The 22,260-nt window shown below is 40.4% G+C and overlaps 1 protein-coding gene across 12 annotated transcripts in view; it reads left to right on the top strand.

Moving 5' to 3' along the window:
* Nucleotides 1-22,260, top strand: part of FLRT2 (fibronectin leucine rich transmembrane protein 2) — a 96,858-nt gene that overhangs the window by 29,916 nt on the left and 44,682 nt on the right. The window contains exon 4 of one of the 12 annotated variants that reach the window (XR_014242228.1): nt 2,238-12,249. The exons of 9 other annotated variants lie outside the window; for them this stretch is intronic. The gene's annotated coding sequence lies outside the window, so the exon portion shown is untranslated. 2 more of the 12 variants (XR_014242229.1, XM_082383709.1) reach the window with 2 other exon arrangements.

Below are 22,260 nucleotides of genomic sequence, written 5' to 3'. Positions count from 1 at the left end.
TTCTGTTTTTCCTCATTTTTATAGGTGAGACAGTGTGAACATACAATTACTCGAAACTTAAGTCCAGAATCAGGAAGCATGAAGGAGAAAAACATCTTAACCTATCAGATTTAGAAATGATATCACACACACCAGAAACTGACTCCTAATAAAGAGAGTCTTCACACATAAAATCCATGCTATGTGACAAGTAATTTGTAACAGCTAAAAAAAAAGTGGTTCAAGGGAAGAAAATTGAAAGGTGCTAGGTGCAGTGTGATGAGTCTGCCTGCTCTTGGGTTCTGAGATAGATGCTTGTGAGAAATTTTAAAAAGTAAATGAAGAATGTTCTTTTCTCTCCTTTTTTTTTTTTTTTTATACAATTAGATCTTTTTGACTACAAAAAAAATGCGGAAGAGCAATTACTCTGCTACTTTAATTACTCTCCTAATTATAACGATAACCTTGTCATATTATCGTAATTCCCAAAACAGAAAATGCAAGCTCCAAATTGCACCGATATTTGGTCATTTTACCTTGTTAATAGCTCAGTGTCAGTGCGTGGAATGCTAGATTTTTTTTCCTCATTACCTTTCTGTTGCACAGTGGATATTTCTTTGCCTCCAAAGCTGATATTACATTCTGTGTAACGTGCTTCTACTCCACCACCCTGATTTCAGTGCACCTTTTTAACATCTCCTCACTGTTTCAGAAGCCGTCTCCTGAGCAGTGTGTAATTCTCCCCTGGCTGTTGGGTGGTAATGGGAGCTGTATGTGTCTGGAGAGGGAAGCACACAGCCTGGGGTGAGAAAGTAGCTATTTATCAAGGTATCTCACAATCTCAGTTTATGTTGCTGTAAAACGTTACCGTGCATATGTTCTGCGAGATTATATCCGCTAGAAATTTGTCAGCCATCGTCGACATACTGTAAGGAGTAAGGACCCGTTTTCTTCTAGTCAACGGAATTTTATTCTGCATTTCTTTGCCCTCATTTTCAAAGAGACTGACTTACCGAGGATACTTGCTTAATGGTGCCGTCTGTTAGATTATGAATTGGGCAGAATAAGTGCTGGAAATACACTAGAACACTCACAGAACCCTGGCAGGTAGAAAACAAGGCATCCTAATACATGGCTTTTGCCTGCATGGAAATTCTCCTCCCATTATTACAGCAGGTGATATTGTTGACACCAGTAAAATTGCAGAAAGGCTGCCTAGTATACAGTGATAAAGTAGGAGTGAGATCACATAGAATCACACCGGAAACCTTTCCAAATAGAATGGTAAATTTCCCTTATTTTAAAATGTATAATAACGGAGCCTTGAAAATCATTAGTTCTTTAAGACAGCCCCAAGCCTTGGGTAAAATTACAAAATTGTTTTGGTTGTGGCTCTTGTTGTCTTTGTATTTTGTTTCTGTTGTTTGGCTTTAGTGCCCCTACCAGTTCCAGAGCACCCCATCCTCCCTTCTGTGGGACACTTCTGTCACCATGTTTCTTTTCTGTCCTCAAGCTCTCTTACCAATACAACTGGTCTCAAGATAAGTTGGAACTCATTGCCACTACAGTGAATATGACTGACACCAATGCTCAATGTTTGTTTTCTGAAAGTATTTACATTTTAAAACTATAAGTAAGGCCTTGGACTAAATGCAGATAGTTTCTGAAATGGAATGCTTAGAGCAGCTTCTGAACAACGGGGGGAGAGCATTCGTGGGAGGAAAGGCTTCATTTCCTTCTGAAAGTTACTGCACACCTGGTCAGCTTCTCGAGTCCATCTGATTCAGGTTTCCAAAGGGACACTTCATTTCACGTAGACATGGATACTTCTGAAATTCAAACCCAAAGTAATCGGAATGTAATGTAGACAATGTAAAGTTTTGATATTATTCCTGGATTCTCCATAGAGGATATATGGCAGTTGGCATCAAGAAGACCAAGTCTGAGTGCAGTCTCTACCCTTTTTTTGGCTGTGAGGCAGGTTATTTGACTTTCTGGAAATACAGTCTCCTCCTCTGTAAACTGAGGTAATAATACCAACTCATGGCCTTGTTCTGAGAATCAAATGAGATATAAATATCAGAGAGGGGGAGAGAGTAGATGGGTATATAATGTCAGCTACTTGAGGCTAGTTCCCAACTCTCAACCCTACTCCACATTTTTTTTTCTTTAATCAAAATGTAAGATCTCTAATTTACTTCATAATTGTCTTAAAGATTGTGATGCTTATGGGCATCAATTATTTTCCTGTTCTTTAGGACACTCTTTAGGCAACGACAGTTCAATAATAAGAAAGAATGCCATCACATGATTGCATCATGTTCTTCAAAATGAAATCTGTTGAAGGTTGAACAGTATAAACAACAAGGAACATAAGCGGTCAGAGTGACCCAGGGGAAAATGGCCCAGTGAAATTAAACAAAGGAAATTTTATACTGTGAGGAAAAAATCAATGGATTGTAACAGAACCTGGTAAGAAGAGACAAAGCTCTTGAGTCCCAGAGACCCAGAGGTGATTGAGATGCTGTGTGAACTGGAACCTGGGCTTCTTGTTTTGCTTTTTGAAGGCTGTTTCCACTGTGTTAAATATAAAGATAAATAATAAAAGACATGTATTTTTAACTTTGTTTTTTCTTAAGTAAAGTTAGATAGCTAGAAGCATCAATAGGACATCTAGTTCTTAAAAGAAACACATACCATTTTTTGAGAATTATGGTCTTCTGGACACTGTTGCCTGACTCAGTGTAACCATTACAGAAGTCTTATGAAATAAGAATTATTTCATAATTACAATTACACCCAAGTAATATCACAACAGTTACCTCTGTCACCAGGGCCACACAACCAGAAAATGATGAGATTGGAATGGGACCAGCTCTATGTGACTCCAAAGTCTATGCTATTTAACAAATGCCAGATTCATTGAATGCTTCCCAAGGGTACTTCTGTTGTGACTGACATCATTCAGATTTTCTATTACCTCCAGACCCCAGTACTTTATATGATCTTGGGAAAGAAAAACAAAAACAGAGAGAGTTGGACTTCTCTCTCAAAAAACATGAAATATTACATATATTTCCTCCTAGGTAGAGGATGTGTCTGATATTTGTATATAACTTCATAGATGACAGTTCACTCTAAATCTCAATGAAGACATAGAGTGAAAAAGAAGACAACATTGACACAGGTAGAAGTCCGAGCATGAAAAGGCCCTTAAAGAAAGGTACTCCTACATTTGACGCGTGAATGGACAGCTGGACGTCAGGGCATTGATCCCTTTTCTTCAGTTGATCATAAGATGATGTTATCAAGGGAAGTATAGGGCAGGCAGGGGGGTTCACACTTCAGTGCACTGTTTTCAGTATTAACATGGTGGAAAACCAAAGTGACACTCGGCAACCTGTTCTTCTCTGCCTGTATATGGAGAACGTTATAGCCAAATGACTTTATTTTTTCATGTCTCATGGATTGATTTGGCTGATGACTGTGTATTGCTTGAGTTGGATGGATAGGTTTAGAAGATTTAGTGATTATTTTTTTTAACCCTTTGGTGAGGGCCAATTTGAGAGTGTTAAAAGGGACACTGGTTTCCCTCATTTTAGTATAAATTGATTATCTTAGAGGGATGCAGGATAATCAAAAATTCAACAAACAAAAACTAACAACTGAGTTAGAAGCATATTTAGGTAATTAAGAGCCTAAATCATTACATGTCCATTGTTCCAACCAAGACCATCCGAAATGTATTCATGGAAGATCTATGTGAAGACATTTTGACTTTGGCAAAAAGGGCTAGTTTTCTGAGTGTTCCATTAGACTCATAGATAGCATGAAAAAAAGTATTTGTAAGTAAGGTCCTGTAACGTGAACCATTTTCTGTGTCTTTTGTAGGCATGGTTAACACTATTGCAGAAAAATAGTACTGTACCTCTCGTGATTGAAACAAATGATATGTAATTTAATGTAATAGTTCTTAAACTGTGCAGCTCTGCAAATCAACTTCTTCATCTATATGATGAGCATTATAATAGTGCTGATCTCAAAGGTTTTTGTGGTGATCAGTTGTGAGATCCTATCTAAAAGTGATTTGCAAGTTGAAGACTATTATTCATGTGTAAGTCCTAGTGGTGATTATTATTCTGATTCTATGGGGTAGTTCATACATTAAGACACATTTCATGTGGATCACCTTGTCCTGTCTTAAGATTGTACAGTAATACCCATTTAAATTTATCTCCTTTTGTTTCACGAAATTGTTCTCCTCATATTTCCTGTATAGCCATGAATTAGTTCTCAGCTGCATCCCTGGTTCTTACCAGAAAGCAAACAATTTAATTTTATGGTTCAATCAAGTCTTTGGGATTATAAAATATTGCTTCCTCAATATAAAAGAGAATTCAAACTCCTGAATTGTTGGGTCCCAAAAAATTTATATGATATTGAAAGGGAAATTTTGAATGTACACTGGTTGTTTCATAGTAAGAAGGAGGTAGGATATTCATCATACGATCTCTGGTTGTATCTTGTTTCTTTCTCACCATTTGTATGACAGCAGGAAAAGAGTTGTAGAGTTATGAACTATACCAGTCTTAGGAACAGAATTTATAAGATATTTTACAGAACATTCAAGATGCAAAGCCACAGAAATCCTAAAGTCTTATTTTAAACTAGACCCATTTCTGTCATTTCCATTTCTTTCAGGGATCTTAAGAAAAAGGAAATGAAATACCCTACTTTAAAAACAGTTTTGTTTCTGTTTTTATCGGTACGAGGATAGCGAAATTCTTCCTGACCAAAATGGCATGCGGTCTGCAGTGTCATATATTGTTTTTGCATAAGAGAAGTGATATTAATATTACCAGGATGTATGGAGTCATAAAAATATCTTTTGTCATAATGTCACTTGTGTGCTATTATTTTTCTCATAAGAAATCTGTCACATCCATTTTCAGTTAAAATGTGGATATGAGACAAGGGGATTCTGCAATTGGTTTAATGGGCTGGGTGTAAAAATAATGACTTTGATGGAGCTATTTGGAGTGTTATACAGCCTCTGGAACCCCGATAGTTTCTTAATCTGATTAATGGGAATATCACCATTGCTCCAGTACATGCATGGCTAGTGACCAAATTTATTTACTTTTTAAATTTTCAAATGATTTCAGAATACAGAGAATATATAAGATGTACATGCTTGAGGGTCCTTGCGCTCAGGTTATTGGTTTTAAAATACAGGTTGTTAGCTTTAAAAAGAGTTGCTATTTTGGATTGTCATGCTTAAAAGACACTTGGAAATAGCATAAAAAGACTCCTAGATTAAAAGAGCTGTTACAAATCATGAGGGAAAATGTACTTGACGTGTGACACTGATGTACTCCTACCTGTTGAATCCATGGGGCCTTGGGAAGGTTTAGAACCTGTAATGGAGTTTATTACAAAATGCCTACCGCCAGGCCGTTATCTTAAGGGAGAAAAGCCGTTGCTTTGTTAATCCTCCAGACAGAGACTTCACTGCTTTCAATAGAGGGTGGATAAGAAAAACGAATCAACTTTTGTAAGATTCTCCCATACCCCCAGTCATTAGAATGAGAAGGATGGGTCTCTGCTTTCTGCCAGATCTAGGCCATGCTGACAGATAAACCAGTATAGGAAAATGACAAGTTTAGGGAAATTTGCAAATGCTACTGTGCCAGCAGTAGTTTTCTCATGAATTATCCTGATGACTCATAGAATGGAGATTAGAAGACAAAGTTGGGTGTACCTGGACAGAGAACCACTTTCCTGTTGGCACTTGCCCCATTCACTCTGGTTGAGGACCCTAAAGCGTGTACATGAGTCAACAAACAATAGTCTCTACAGGTATTAAAGGGAAAAACATCAAAGTATTGTTGTGGGCTTGAGTACGCTGATGAGCCACTCACTCATGGGTCAGGGAAGAAGGTATTCACTGAATGAATACCACACATTATTACTACATTCAAGACTGAAGTTGGGGCAGTTCTTCAAGAATGAAATGGCTTTGTAAAGGAATCCAGAGGATCATTTTGATTTTTCAGCCCATAAGATAACACTTGGTAAATTCTCAAGTCTGATCCTAAAAGAACCATCTTCACCACTCCCATGATTGTGTGTGTATGTGTGTGGGTGTGTAAGCTGAAGATTTCTGCTGCTATTTTGGTGAAAGCATTTGGGAAAATGCAATATTCAGTATTGTTCAGTAGCTGATCCAAATACGTGTGGTATACTCTTCAGGGTTTATATTCCCGGCCTAGTTGCAGGGAGAAAAAATGTCATCTGGCGGCTGAAAAACAGTTGCAGTATTGCATCGTAGCAAATCTTCGGCATGACTGAAAAGGAACAGACCTCTTCAGTGTATCAGCTTCCCAGAATGAAGCAAGCGTAAATATTTTTCAGTTTGGTCATTTGTGAATTAGTCATGATGAAAAAAACAGTCCGTTTCTGCCAGATGAAGGGTAATATGGTGCAGAACTTTCAACAATATTAATATTTGTGTTGGGACTAGAAAGTAATGAAAATAGTTTCCACAGGTCACCAAAATTTCTCATGATTCAGCCAGTGTCGTTGAAAGTTGGAGGAAGGACACATCTATTGGAACCTATTTAAAATGAAAAATGTGTTGATGCCTGGCTCAGTGGTAATCTTTTTCAAAGGAGCTAGAGGAGGTGTGTGCAAACGCGTCCATCAATTGGGAGCAGGATATTGGATTTGAACTTTGCAGAAGTGCTTGCAACCAGCCCGGGTCAGCTGCCATGTTTGACACGTCCCCTCAGAACCCCATGGGCATCTGGGCATTGTCTTGAACATCATGGTATTTCCATCATACCATGGTGCCTGCACATAATAGAAACTCCAAAGGTCGTTTGGACCTCCTTCTACACACTTCCTCTGTTAGACCAGAATGGAACTTTCTAGGAAGACATACTCTGTGTACATGTCATATGCATGTCTGCCCTATTGCCATACTATATGGATTAAGAGCATGGATTCCAAAGACAGACTCACCACCTGGGCTCATACCTTGGCTTTGTCACTTATTTACCTAGGAGCTCGGACAAGGTCTTTATCACTCTGCCTCAGTATCTTTCTCTGCATAATGCAGACAATCACAGTACCTACTCATAGGGTTGTTGTGAGAATTTAATGACTTAATATCTGTAAAGCGCTTAGAATGGGGTCTAGCATAGGGCAAAGGACTTATGAGTAAATTTCATTTTCCTATAGAGATCAGGGGAACATTCAGATTGGTTAGGTTCTACGACAGCATGGCTTACCCTCCTCCCAGCAGGTGGTCTGCCGAAGACTTGCACAGTTCCTCTGTAGAGCAAGGAGTCTTACTGCTTATTTGGAGACTAGCCATCTCTATCTTCCTCATGGTGGGTTCTTTGAGAATTTGCCCCTTATCCTGTTTCATCAGGGGACAAATAAAGACAAGGAAGTGAGAAGGCAGCAAACACTCTCTATTCGTAGAACCTCGCTGACTTGGGGAAGGAGGGCGCTGGGGGAGGAACGTGGGTCTTTGAGGCAGAAAACCTGGTTTTTGTTCCAAGTCTGCCCTAGGCTGGTCACTCAGTTTCCTGCTGAAAGTAAAGAGTTTCTTTGCCCTGCTTGGACAATCGAAAGGGTTATTGTAAGGAGGATGAATGCTGAAATTAAAAGATGATTGGAAAACCTTAACAACCATGTGTGAGGGAGGCATTAGGACCGAGACAGTGGTCATTGCTAGGTGTATTTCCAACTGAATTTAATTTTCCTCCTTTATATAATATAGATGGGGATTTTCCTTAAAAATGTACTCATGCTCAGGAAGCTGGGAGCAACTCTGAATCAAATGGCACAAAAGATGGTGACTGAGCTTCACATTTAGTTTACCTGTCGTTTCTTTTGTCTTTTCTGTTTCCATGAACTTCCTCAGGGATCCAGTGTCCTGATCCTGCCCTCCCCTCCAATTAATGAGGACACTCACTGTGGAGCCCTGCCTTGGGGGCTCCCTCCTCCTATTCTTAGGCTGTTTACCTTTCTCCTCTTTGTTACTCGACCTTTTGAAATCCATTTTCATTGTCTGTAAAATGGAGAAGCCTAGAGGTTAATGGACATGGTATGTGTGTCTAGCCCAGTGCCTGGTATATATTAACCATTTCTCTCTGCTTCTCATTCTTTCCATCCCCTCTCATCCCCTCTTATCCTAATGTCTTAAGGATTTGCAGGTCAGCCTTTATCTTAGAAATTCCAGCTCTGATACTAATTAATGAGTAAACCCTATCACGATCAGTAGTAACATTGTGACAGTAATTTCTTAGCAACCGCAACCCTTCACGGAAAAAAAGGAATATATTCATGGTGGACCTTTTGGACATTGTGACAAACTACCGAGGGCTCTGTGAGACCAAAAGAAGGCACTTTAGCCAGTAGAGGTGGTTATCATTTTGTTCTTGGGCACTGTTCTTGGTTTCCTCTAGAAAGAAAAGAGGAGATGTGTCTGCCCAAAGCACCTCTCTGTCATTACCCCACGTCCTTGACAGCTGACCAGCTGTTGTTAAGGAGACCTGTGTCAATGCAGGTTTCTAGCCTAGGATGGAGAGAAGGGCAAAACTGAGCCCCTCTGGTTCCCTGAGCTGACCAGGAAATGGCACCAGGGGCAAGGAGGAGGGTGGAACCCAGCCCTCTGTGCTGGGACTGTGGACCAGAGCAGTGCAATAGCAACAGGAAGAAGAGATCATTTCCTACAGTGAACACCACCCTGGATGCATTTAACTTGGTCCTTAGAGATAAACCTTAGAGACAAGGAACCAGTAGGAACCAGGACAATTGTGAGTGCGCTACAGAGTTCTCATAAAGCTCTGTAGACAGTCACACAAAGGAGTGTGTTTTAAGAATTTCAGATGAGGTTTATTTTGTCACTGGGCCCTTTGGTTACCAGTTTGTTATGGTTTTATCAGACCTACTAAAAAATACATTTATCTTGCTGAACACCAGTGAGACAATGGCAGGATACCAATCCTGAAATAATGTTATTAAAGCTTTTTTTTTTCTGTGCCTTTGGAAGGATTTTGCATTAGCGATAAAATCATCACAAGTGCTGCCATTACCAAGATGTTTTCTTATACAGGTTTTGACCAGTTCAATTTTGGGAGCATGCTAATTAAATGTGACAGAGAGTCAGTCTTAGTGGTATTGATAGGATGTTGGTATGTCCATTTCATCTACTACCATGTTCTTTAAACAGGCTTTCTCCAGATGGATATATCATTTTCAACCTTAGTAAAAAATCAGGAACAGAAAGTGACAAGCTTTCACACCACATAAGACTGTGTATCGCCACCATCACCATTCTCTAGCTTCCGGTATTGACAGCCATCACCCAGGAGAGTAGAGTTGTCATTTTTGTCCCAAATTATACCTTGGCTCCTTCAAAGATGTTCTCTTGTTCCGATGCAAAGTTTGTGTTGAATATTGAAGATGAAAGCCCTTGGTTTTCGTAGGTTTCAAATTCCAACTCCAGGTTAGAATCTATGTGAGGATATTGTAAATAACTGAGTAGATACATACAAAATTGAACATGTAATAACTGAACTCTTTTCATTTTAGGCATTAGGATTCATAGTTGTACTTTTTTACCTCAACCTGACCACAGTATTGGAAGCAGCTAAATGAATTCACATTTAGAGTTTTTTTTTTTTTTTTAAACATTGCATAGATGTGCTCTAATTTATACAATTACTGCAAGAGCAAAGAGTGAAGTGCATGGTTTTAAGGAATTCTTTATGCTTGTGTTTTCCCTTATATTTTCATTATTTCCTTGAGAACAGCTCCGGTGTCTTAATATGTTCCTTATACTTATTTTCATTGTAGTCTGCCATGAATCAAGAGTTTAGATTTTAAAGCATTTGTTGCTTCAAGTGTTTGTAAGACTTCTCTCTTTAGAAAGTATCTGTTTATGGTTCTCAGTGATACTGACTTTGGGGGGTGTAAGGTGATTACAGTGTATCTTGGGCCCTGGTGACATCCTAAGGATTTGGAACCCAGGGCTTTTCTTCATCTGATTTGCTCAAGGCTGAAGTTGTTTAAAATGGATATACTTTTATTTTTATCACAGGATGCTATCTGCTAAGGTTTTTCTCAGAAGCGTGCATGATTTTAAGAATCAACGTGATGTTAGCTTAGGGTCGGCTATAATGTGTTTATATTTGGATCTGCTATAACATTTTTATATTCTAGAATTTCTTTTAAAATGGAAATTATCACCCTCTTATACATTAGTTTCAGAAACTTTAACAAACTATAAATATAAAGAACTTTGTGGGGTAAGGTGGATATTGAAATATTAGATGGCCAAATAGTACCTATTATGACATTTTAATTCAGTGGTCCATAATTGTCAGTTTAAAAAGCATAACCTAATGGATGGGGTGGTGGATGCGGCCATAAGAAAGGAGAAATGGTTTATCTAATCTCTGGGCTCTTCCCTTCCACTGACATGTGTAAAAGCTGTATCAAAGATTGATTCCAAAAATGAGAATCAAAGGTAATCATTATTCATAATCTGGTGTTGAATATTTCCTTGACTTTCTTCCCATGGTGGAGTGGGAGGCATTGTAACAAGGTGGGCTGGGGGAGGTCACTGGAGCAGAGCCATAGGGGGACTCTCCTTCTCTGACTCAGTGCACTTGATGTTTGAAGAACACAGAGAGCACCTTCTTTCCTTATCAAGTGTCTCTTGATTTGGCTTGCTAACGCTCTTAGAGGCTCTTGTCCCAAGGCAGCCATGTAAACCATGTGTCAAGAGACTATTGTTTTGCAGTCAGTGAAATTGTGTGTGTGTGTGTGTGTGTGTGTGTGTGTGTGTTTGGAATTGGGGGGAGATGCTAGTGCCAGTTTACTAGGACTTTATATAATCTACAATCAGTCTTATTTATGCAATCCCAAATACTTTTGAGTGGAGCCTTGAGAATGATCACCGTTATTATCTGACAGCTGTATAGTGGTGAGACAAACAATCAAATGTTGAGAACCACCAGCCTAAATAGCAATGGTCCAACTTTTGTGCCTGGCATTCAGTGCTGCAAACAGCACGGCTAATGTACTGTGTATCTCTAAGTCATCACTTAGCCCTGTGTTTTCTCATTTCTGTGACTTTCTTGTATCATAAATCTAGGATTTCCTCTTCTCTGCTTATCTAAATCCTACTCTTCTTTCAAGTCCAGTCTCAAGTGGCTTATCTTCCATGAAGAATTCCCCAACTGCTTTAACTCATGGCAGTTCCCTTTTTCTCTGAGCTCATGGATGGGGTTATCAGTTATACCACTTGTCTGACTGCTCATCAGTGATTCATCTACTGCCCTTTGTACTTTTATGTTGTCCTTTTGTTGTTATTCAACCATCATTTTCATTAACTTCTCCAGCAGGTGTGTGTCATTTCCTCAACCAAGACATGGGGGCAGGGCTATGTGTCTTACAATGTTTTGTATTTTCAACATCAGTTAATCAGGTCCCACGTTCATGGCAGGGGTTGCTATTAAGCATATATTGGTACATGGATTATAAGACAGTTATATGCAGACAGTAAGTAGGCTTTGATATTCTTTTATTGCTCATTCGTCCTGTATGTAGCTAGGTACAGAGTCTGTGCCTAAGTACTGGCAAATACATGGTGATGGGTTGACCCACTGGGCCCACAGAAATGTGCATTCTTGCTTCTCATTATTCCCATTTAGTGAGCATGTACCATGCGCTGTGGTAGGTACTTCACACACACTAATTTATTTAATTCTCACCGGAGCTCTTTGAGTTTGCTGCTGTTGCTTATATTTTCCAGAGGGCTAAGGGGCACAGAGAGTTTGAGTAACCTGCCCAAGATCTCAGGGCCAGTCAAGATGGAATTTGGATTTGAACACAAGTCTGAGTAACTCTCAAGAGAGAACTCTAATGCCTGCTTTCCACTCTCCTGAATTCCTGCTGCATACAGACCCATGCTTCAGTTCTAGCTTTCCAGTTCTTGGCCATTCTAATGACTGATTAGCCACAGTTCCTGTGTTAACATCTTTCTTTGGCTGGGTCATCCTCTTGGTCATTTGCATCTCGTAGTTAGCAACCCAGGATTGTCAAACATAGCCTCCCTGGGAGGGAAGTTTTTATCTATTGTAAATGCAAGGGTGTGTGTGGAACTGTAAATGGCCATTATGCCCCAGAGAAGAAATTCTGCTGATGGTAAGAGAAGGAAACACTCCCTCCTCCATCATTCCTGTCCATTTATAGGCAACACACACACACACACACACACACACACACGCATGCACACACACACACACACACACACACACACACACAGCATGTCCTTGGAAGCAAAAAGTCATCGAGCTTTATTTTCCATGAAGAAAAATTGGATTTTTCTTTACTCACTTTTAATGCTATGTTAGCATTTACTGATACAATGAAGACCCAGCTCACATCTGTTGAGATAATTCCTGATTCAAATGTGGATGTCGTTATGTTATACTGTGATTGGACGGTTACATGGTGGCAAAGGAGTTCGCACATTAGCTAAGGGTAGAAGAATGTCTCAGCTCCTTCTGTTGGGTGTGCCAACTCTCTCAGCTGTTCAAGAAACAGGATGTAAGGAGGAATTGTTTAGAAATGACAACATGGGGTGAATTCTGGCATCAGGTGTCAGAGGTTCTATTCTTGGTTGTGCTTCTGGGTTACTAATTTAGAATGAGTGGTTCTCCCTCAGTGTCCTCATGTGGGCAATGAAGAAGTGGTCCATGACAATATTTTCTTAACCAGGATTTGGGTTGATGTTATCTCCATTTGACATTCTCAAGTTAATACTACCTTAAGATTTAGGACATCTGAGTCACCTCTAAAGGCCTAATGGAGTGATTTGAGCCATCAAAGAAATCCGGCATATTGTGTCTTCCACATTTATTTTTATTAGTCTGGGTTAAAACAGTCATTCTCAAATATGTGTGCATCAAGATTCACCTGGGAACTTGTAAACACAGTGATGTTTGGCCCATAGGAGAACTAATCTCTAGGGGAAGGTCCCAGGAGTCTGCATTTTCAAAGAGCTTCCCAGGAAAACATGAAGCACAATAGTGGTTAAGGACCTCTGGTTGCACCATTAACCAGCTCAAAAATAGTTCATTCAAAATTTGCTCATGACTGCTTGATTGTTCTTTTAGAGGGTTAATAGATATAATAAATAAAAATACAGGATGCCTGGTTAAATTTGATTTTCTGATAAACAGTGAATATTTTTTTGCATGCATAGGTCCCATGCCTTATTTGTATTATGTTTTTTTCACCTGGCAACCTTTCATGCTATAGAAAGCCAGTACAGTCCCGGTTCTTTTACAAATGTTAATACCAAGGGGTCAAAAAGGATCTCTAGACAAAGAGAGGTTTGTGGAAGCTGTGGTATTGCCTGTTAACTTGTGTCTTGAACCTTTGGAAGATCATTGTATTAGAAAGAAATTTGAAGATGCCTTTTTAAAATCTTTCACTCGTTTTCTTCCCTTTATGCTGCATTTTGCCAGAGCTGCATTCACTTTTATTCGTGAAATAAATTGGAGGGTTTTTTTTTTAAGAGTGCAAAGGAATCTAGCCACACTGCTCCTATTAAGCCATCACTTCATGTGGAAAACTGTTCCAATGTTTCTCACGTGGGTACAACTACCGTCTCCTAAATTTCAGAACTTTATTTTGATGAGACTTGTGAGGAACCTAAGACCTCCCTGCTGACCAATGTGTTGTCTTCCCAAATAGTTTTTCTTCCAAATGGAATATTTTCCCACTGTTTGTGAATTGCATCCTTTTAGTCTACTTTGGAAAAAATTTACCCAAGACATGCTGGGTAAGGTAGGAAACAAAGGCCTTGGGCCATTTTTTAAGAGCAGACCAGGTCATGGCCAACACCACCAGGATTCATTTTCACTGAAATATATCTCTGGGTACCACCCACGCTTAGTGATACTTAGTCTTACTGACTCACTATCTTTGGGTACCACTCACACTTAGTCTCACTGACTCAGCAGAAAAGACTTATGGTCATTAGGTCAGCAAATATTTTCACTTTGGCTTTTATTTAGTAAGTTTTCAGATACACTTAATGGGCACACATGTGAATATGGCCATACTGGCGCAGAGCCTGTAATAGGTGGTTGTGATTGCCAAGGAAATAGTTCAGCAGCCTGGACCCAACCTTCATCATCTGAAGGTTGTTTATTCCCAGGCTGTGCTCCTGGGCTTTTACCATCTCATTGAGATCTTGAAACCTGGACCCAGATGATCCTATACAGTCCTTATGCCTAAAACAGGCTGAAGGTAAATTTTGAATATCTACCTCTGATACCTCTGGGTACCTCGGAGCAGAGTGTGTGTGGGTAGGACAAGGGACTCTGACTTACAACCCTGTTTCCCATTTTCTGGAGCTGAAGAAAATTTGTTCTTATTGATATATTTCTTCAAACTCAACAAATATCTACCGCTACCTCTGGTTCCCCCTCAAAACATTATTTTAGAATGGATCAAGTGGTTCTTCAGCTCAAGAAAAGATAGCTCACCTTTTTCATAAGTATGTGTAAGTTAAGTTGGAAATGGGGAAATGAAAGTTCTCTGCTCTGGGATGGGCACATCGCGCCCCACAACGAGAATCCCCTGCCAAGCGTAGCTAAATGGAGTAAGGAGACATGAACGGTTTGGACCCCTGAGGCTCCAAACAAAGTGGTTTACAGCAAGTAGTGAAAACCCTGCCCCAGACTGTGCTTCTTCCCATGGGGCAGATGGGCTAATTTATGAACAACCTGCAGCAGCAATTTCAAGCCTCTTTAAGAGATGCGGGGCTTCCCTGGTGGTGCGGTGGTTAAGAATCCGCCTGCCAATGCAGGGCACATGGGTTCGATCCCTGGTCCGGCAAGATCTCACATGCCGTGGAGCAACTAATCCCTTGCGCCACAACTACTGAGCCTGCGCTCTAGAGCCCGCGAACCACAACTACTGAGCCTGCGTGCCACAACTACTGAAGCCTGCGCGCCTAGAGCCCATGCTCCGCAACAAGAGAAGCCACCGCAATGAGAGGCCCGCGCACCGCAATGAAGAGTAGCCCCCGCTCGCCGCAACTAGAGAAAGCCCGCGCGCAGCAACGGAGACCCAATGCAGCCAAAAATAAATAAATAAATAAAATAAATTAAAAAAAAAAAAAAAAAGATGCAGAGAGCGAGAGGGTGCAGGAGGGAAGACAGAATGGGGAGCCCCCTTTGTTCCAGGAGAGCTACCTGCCAGCCATAGTTCCACTGCTAAGCGCCTTCACTTCTGAGTGTCAAATTGTTCATCTGTAAAGAAGTGATAATACTACCTCTTTGGCTGGACTATCCAGAAGATTAAAGCAAGGAATATATGTTAAGTGCTTAACACAATGTCTGGGAGGGACAGGGCTTTTAAGGAGTTCGGTAAACCTTCATTCTCTCTTGCCTGTAAACTTCTATTTGTGAGGACATATTCTAGAATTGGGAAGGATGCTTATTGCACTAAGCCTTTAAGAGATCATTCACGACCTCGTATGTTGTTTATATTCTGCGGTTCCTCCGATTAATAATCTGCCATTGAGTTCACCAGTGACCAATCTTGAGATGAAATGATCTTTCTTTACTTGCAATCTGTGCTATATTTGAAACTCTGTCAGAGGCAGTCTCAGAAACTCATGACCAAACCCTCAGTTATTTGGATTTCTTTCAGGTTTGCTGCTATTTTAATTATATGTGCTTTCTTATTTTCCTTTCGGGATAAGAGCTCTGTATTTTCATCACCATAGTTATCTTTTGATGCCTCAAAGTATTTGGCTGTTTTCCTCTATTTGGGCATAGAGACAGGGATGTTATAATTTGTCTAAAAGTATTTGCTGTCTCCAAACAGTAGAGAGAGTGCCTTACGTTTATAAAGTGCCAAAACATTATCATTGTCTTGTGTTTGGTGCTTGCAAACTCAGAATTTTACGTGTTATGAAAAGCTTTCAACACCTTCTTTTCCTACTTTGAAAAATAATCAGCATATTGCCTAGCATTCTTTCAAGGAAAGCCAAAGACTGTGTTTTCCAACTTCTGAAAATCTAATTCCTAAAGCAATAGCAGTACAAACTGCTTGTACCTTTTGCGAGGAGGCTAACAAGTCATTTGTCGATTTTGTTTTCAAACGCATTTCAGATTTGCAGTTCTTCATATTAAAACTAATTGCTTGCTTGATGGTAGAAATATTCTATCGCGTCAGAGAAAAGGCATTATAGACACCCCTCGAAAGCGCTCCAGATATCCTTCCAAGAGCATTGACCCACTGTGCTCAGAGAGGAGCAGGAATTCTGATGGCCAATTCAAATCCTTGACATGAAGTTCCCACAATGCCCACATGTTCTGCATTTCTGTTTAGAAAAAGTGAAAAACCAATTCTGTCCATGTGTGCTCCTGATCTTACATACAGTTATTCCTCTAAATACAGCTCAGAACATTTGTCAGCGAACTGTGAAGCTCTTGTTAAAAATAAAATGGAAATTCAAATCTCAAAATAAATAAGGGGCGATTTGTAATGCATTGCCTGTTTTTCATTTTGGGTTGGCGAATCTGAGGCCCGTGGAATGCCGTTGTGGGTGACCCCATTTAAATAATTATTCAGAGGCTATCGAATCTTATAATTCTGATGCCTCCTTTTGCTGTAGAAAACTACAAAGCGGAATCGATTTTTTTAAATGTATTTTTATATTTTGTCAATATGTATAAAAATGGAGGAGAGGAAGTGAAATGATTCATTTTAAATGACGTATGAATCCATTTTCTCCTGCAATGCTGTCACAGAACTCCCGTCCACACTAAGGGGAGTTGAGTGCAGGCATGAAGAGGTGAATTCTAGTCACAGCCCACTGCTGCTGCCTTTAAAAAAAGATGTACGGATTTTTTTATTAATTCCCTGCAGCCGTGCTCTCCTTCAAGATTCTGCTTTCTAGCCAGTATACTATTTTTCAGTTTATTGGCCTCTGAGGACCATGCCCTGCCTTCAGTATGCCTGTTCTACTTCCCCTACTGTCAACAGGACTTGAGTGAGATCGTCAAGGACAGCAAACGGCAATCACTGCCCTTAGAGAGTTTGCCACACTGAGTTGAGGAGGAAAGGGCCAGATATTTCTAATGTTGCATATGGTGTTACCTATTTTGTTGTCATCTATGCACAAAAGTACACCCAGTTTGCTGTTTAAAAAATATGTATATTGGCACCTGTTTTTTTTTTTCCCCAGTCCTACGTGTAACCGTTCAGAAAGCTACTAAACATTCCATTGCAGCAGTTTTTTTGACTTGTGCCAGAACAAAAATCACAGGCATGCTATGTTAGCTAGGCAGTGTAGAAGCATACTGCATACATTATTATCAGATGAGAACATCTTTATAAGTCCATAATCATTCTGAATAATAACGGCAGCAGTAACAATGATAACGGATGGATGATAAACCAAGAATAGACGGCTAAGTGGTTGTCTCGAAGAAGTCACCTTGTAAATCAGAGGCAGAGCAGAAGGGAAGGATGCACTGGCTTGACTTCCAGGCAGGGCCTCCAACCCCCATCGTGGACAAGAAAAATAGACGCTGCAGCGAGTGGGGGGAAAATGGGGGCTGAGGAATGTTACAAACCATTTTAAGGAACTTTTTGGTTATTTGACATCTTTAGTTTATATAGCTCAATTCAGGAGCATTCTTGTAAAAGAGTATTGCTTCATATTATAGACATGCTCAGGGTCACAGACAGCTTTATGGGCGGGTGAAATACTGCTGCCTTGTCATGGTGGGGATAAACTGAGTCTACTTGACATCTGGGTGGCCACCCCTGCTCTTCAAATCCAGCCAGGCACTCAGAAATCTGGGATCATCCTGCAAACCTGGGATCTGAGCAGCAGAAACTCATCCCTCCCAGTTGGGACCTCATACCTTCTGATCTGCCCTGGCGGTCCTGATAGAAATCAGCTTTTGGAAACACTTTGAATTCTTTTCTTTGAGCTGACCGACCTCTGTAGTGAATCTCCACTCGTCCTCCACCCTTCCCTAGGGATATGGTCCCCCTTCCAGCTGGCCCTCATGGACCTTGTGCTCCTCTTCCCCCTGGAGCTGCCTTTGAAGTCAGAGGGGGCTGTGCAGTGGCCGATGGGAGCGGGGAGGTGGGTGGAGGGGAGGAGTGGGGGCCGGCTGAAATCCATGTTGTTCGATGGGATTACAGGTTTCTCCGTTGCCTCCTTTTAAAAACATATATTTACTTTTTATTTTGAAATGCGTGTCTTCTCTTGGCTAAAGTAAAGACAGAATTATTCTGGTTTTAAAGAACGCCACTAGAGCCAGCCTGTTTATGCAAAGTTGACTGTAACGAGCAGCTGCCACCAAAGCCACTAGTGCCAGGACTCGGAAATTGGACATACACCCATCCCATTTAGGCTTAGGCTATTTTGGGAGTGGAGGAAGGCTGGGAGGTGTCAGAAAATTTATAAATGAATCCTGATGCTCTCTCTTCTTTAGTGTCTCATTTTCCAGCTACCTGGAGAAAATTACCTCTCAGAACCTCAATTTTCCTTATCTGTAAAATGGAAATAAAACTCTTAGCTCATGGGGGTGTTCTGCAGATTAAAGGATGTAGTATTCTTAAGCACTTTATATAGTTGCTGGTTCATCTGAACTGCGTAAGAACCTTTGTCATTATCAGGATCATAGTTACGGTACAACAAATTTCTATTGAATGTGTACAGGGTTCTAGTGGGCAGAAATTGACAGAGTCCTCTTCGAAAGCAACACCCCTGGAGTAATAACAAATCTTTTCGTGGCTATATGCACCAGTAGTGATGGTCCAGATTTGTAGAGGCTATTGGGATTTCTTAAAATCAGTAATTGTCAAAAGGGGAGACCTGAGTCATTTGCAGATTTGTTCTTGAACATCTACCAGTCTGGTTTGAGTTGTCGCAGTTTTGTCACTCAGATTTGCATCTTGTCTTTCTTTCTGTTTTTAGTTGTTTGGATTTCTCCCAAAGTATTTGTGGCTAAAATTCCTTTTGGACTCTGAGCTGCCTTTTTTACATAAGCTTTGGATTGGAATCAATAGAATGTCAAGATGCCGGGCACATTCAGCCTAATAGCAGGTGGGTGTCTGCTGGACAGTGTGCCTGATTTGCCTGATAGTCGCAAATTTAGGCCAGAATTAATGATCCAGGGAAGATGTTGTTGCAGGATTTTTGCAGAGTTTTCACAAGTAGTTTTGTTTTCTCCTAATGGGATTGTGTTTGCTCAAGAAATACGTGTTCACGTACGTATGTGTGTGTTTATTATGACATAGAGCCTATTTATTCTTGGTAACTAACATTCGCACACACCTCAAAATCTGGCTCATAAACCTAAATAGAGTTTAGCTTAAGTTAACAGTTTTTCTCTGTCTGATTAATCTTCAAGGAGAAGAAAACATTCAAATGCTGAGTGAATCGCTGAAGTTTTTGTTTACACTTACTAGGATACCTTTCTGTTGTATTTTGGGCTAATGTCAGAAAACAAGGGGTCAGCAGAAGAGAGGTGAGTTGGGGTGGCGGGTGAAGGAATGGGGTTACAGCCAGACACTACTACGTTTGAATCTTGCTTCTACTGTTTAGAAGATGTTTAACATTGAGAAAACCTCCTGCCTTTTGATTTTCTTTTTCCTCTGGACTTTCCTTGTATATCAGGGAGTAAAAAAAGATTAAATGTGGAAATGCAAGTAAAGTACCTGGTGTCATCTTAGGTGCCCCTGAAAGGTGACTTGCTAGCTGATCAGTAGAAATGCAAGACCTCAGCAATGGTTTCTGGTTTCTGCCACGTTTATACTGTAACTGGTCTTTTTGTTTTTTCATACTCTGTATCTTGCAGCAGGTTTTCTCTTGTTTCTGCTTTTAATTTCAAATATAAACCCAACTCTGGAACCCAGACCTTCTCATGATTGACCACAAATGGCCTTAAATTCACGAGACCTCCCACAGCGGGGATGATATTAAACATTCTGATCTAGATTTGGGCAGGGGATGAATAAAATGCAAATGAGGTTTATGCAAATCAGCTTCCCATTTGTTTGGAGATGGTCCGGAGGCAGCAGCAGTCATGGGGTGTTCCAGGATTCTAGAACAGAGCAAGCAGTGCTCTGAATGACAAGCCGGTGGCTTCACATGGCTCATTACAGGATGCCACTGACCCCCAGAGAAGACTGGCCTCTATATTTTGTGGTCAAAGAAAGGAAAACAATAGTTTGACAGTACCATTGAGCCCTAGTTCAAACGGTTTAGAAAATTCTACCACGTCTCCACTTCTTGGAACAAAATGGCGGTCATTCCCTTCCTTTGGTTCAAAGCCCCAGTCGGTCCTCATGGACATTCATAGTCACGAGTCCAGTAACGTTAGCATTGAAGACTGACCCCAGGATGAAGACTTCCATTTTCTTCTGGAGTGAAAGGTTAAAAATTCTCCCTATGCAGTGGTGACATTACATATATTTTATAAAGTTTGTTTTGTAGTATCCATTATTTTTAAATTTGTAGAACTAGATTTTAAATAATAACATTCTTTATTTTTATTCAGAAAAAAATGTGTATTTTTTTGCAGGGCCGGTTTGAGGGTGGTGTCCAAAAGGTCCTTTGCCACGTTTCACTTGAGTGAAAAAAGTCTAATATTTGGGGTCATTCTGCAGTGTTATTTCTCCATATTGTCTTGTCCACCATTAGGATGTGTGACAAATATGACAAATATCTATCGTTTCATTTCAACTTGGGTCGTAACCTTTGAAGGGATGAAGTCTTGGCTATGGATGAAAACTATACCTGTGAACACAAGGTTGGCTTCCACTTTGGTGTTTCCCTACAGTGAGGGGCGGGCTTTTCTTTTCATGGAGTGCATCATTTGCACTAGCCGTTTTCTTCCTTGGGGATGGTGGCAAGAGGGGAGCATTACTAATACAGTATGTTAGTGGAAACAACACCAGCACTGGAGAAGGAGCGAATCTTAAATATTTGTGTGATCATTATTTTTATGCATCTGAGTCTTCCTGTCTTTAAATTGTTCAAAAGAAGTCTTTCTGCCATGTTCTTATGAAGCTTAAGGAAGAAGCTATTTATAGGAAGCAGTAACTCTAACAATGGAAGATATTTACTTAATAACAGCTACCATCCTACTGTCTGTATGATTTGCCTGGTTTAAGGTGTACTTAGGTCCTGCTCTTAGGTCTACAGGCTGGTGGTAAGGAAAAACAAACGGAGTTTTGATATTCTATTCAACAGCAAGATGAGCGTTATTTTTTTTTTTAATTTATTTTTATTTATTTATTTATTTATTTATTTATGGCTGTGTTGGGTCTTCGTTTCTGTGCGAGGGCTTTCTCTAGTTGCGGCGAGTGGGGGCCACTCTTCATCGCGGTGCGCGGGCCTCTCACTACTGCGGCTTCTCTTGTTGTGGAGCACAGGCTCCAGACGCGCAGGCTCAGTAGTTGTGGCTCACGGGCCTAGTTGCTCCGCGGCACGTGGGATCTTCCCAGACCAGGGCTCGAATCCGTGTCCCCTGCACTGGCAGGCAGATTCTCAACCACTGCGCCACCAGGGAAGCCCAAGATGAGCAATATTCTGATACATATGCCTTACAACTATGTGATGTGTGTTTGTTTGTGTGTGTGTGTGTGTGTGTGTAATGGGTAATCATAGTTTGTTTTGATTTAGGAAGCTCAATGAAAGTGGCAGAAATCTTGAGTTGGGGACCTAAGGAGGAGATAGAAACTATTTGCTCAAAGACTCGTAGAGGTCTTCCTCAACCCCCTCACTTATTTTCATTGTACTTCGTGTTTGTTTGAGGCAGTAGAGCAAAGTGGTTAAGAAGTCAAGAATGAGTTCAGTCTGGGTTGAAATGCTGACACTTATTAGTGTTGATCTTAGTTAGTTACTTAACCTCTGTGGGCTCCGTTTCTTCATCGGTACAATGGGAGAAGCTAGAGAACCAGGTTCATAATGCCACTGCACGGATTAAATGAAGATGACTTAAGTAAGGTGTCTAGCATGTAGTTAGGCACTGAGTAGATAAATCATAGCTCTTGTTGTTATTATCATTACTATGATATGTATAATGGGGGATAATAGATAGTCTTATCTTAAGCAGTCACTGTGGAGATTACATGCAATAATTATGCATAAATTTGTCCTGGAAAGAGAGTGCTAAATAAAGTCTAGCTGTTTTTATTACTAACTTGGGA

The sequence above is a fragment of the Balaenoptera borealis genome, assembly GCF_965194805.1.
Source record: "Balaenoptera borealis genome assembly, chromosome: 3".
Lineage (NCBI taxonomy): Eukaryota > Metazoa > Chordata > Mammalia > Artiodactyla > Balaenopteridae > Balaenoptera > Balaenoptera borealis.
Note: the sequence above shows the minus strand (reverse complement) of the source record. Positions and strands in the feature narration are given on the sequence as shown.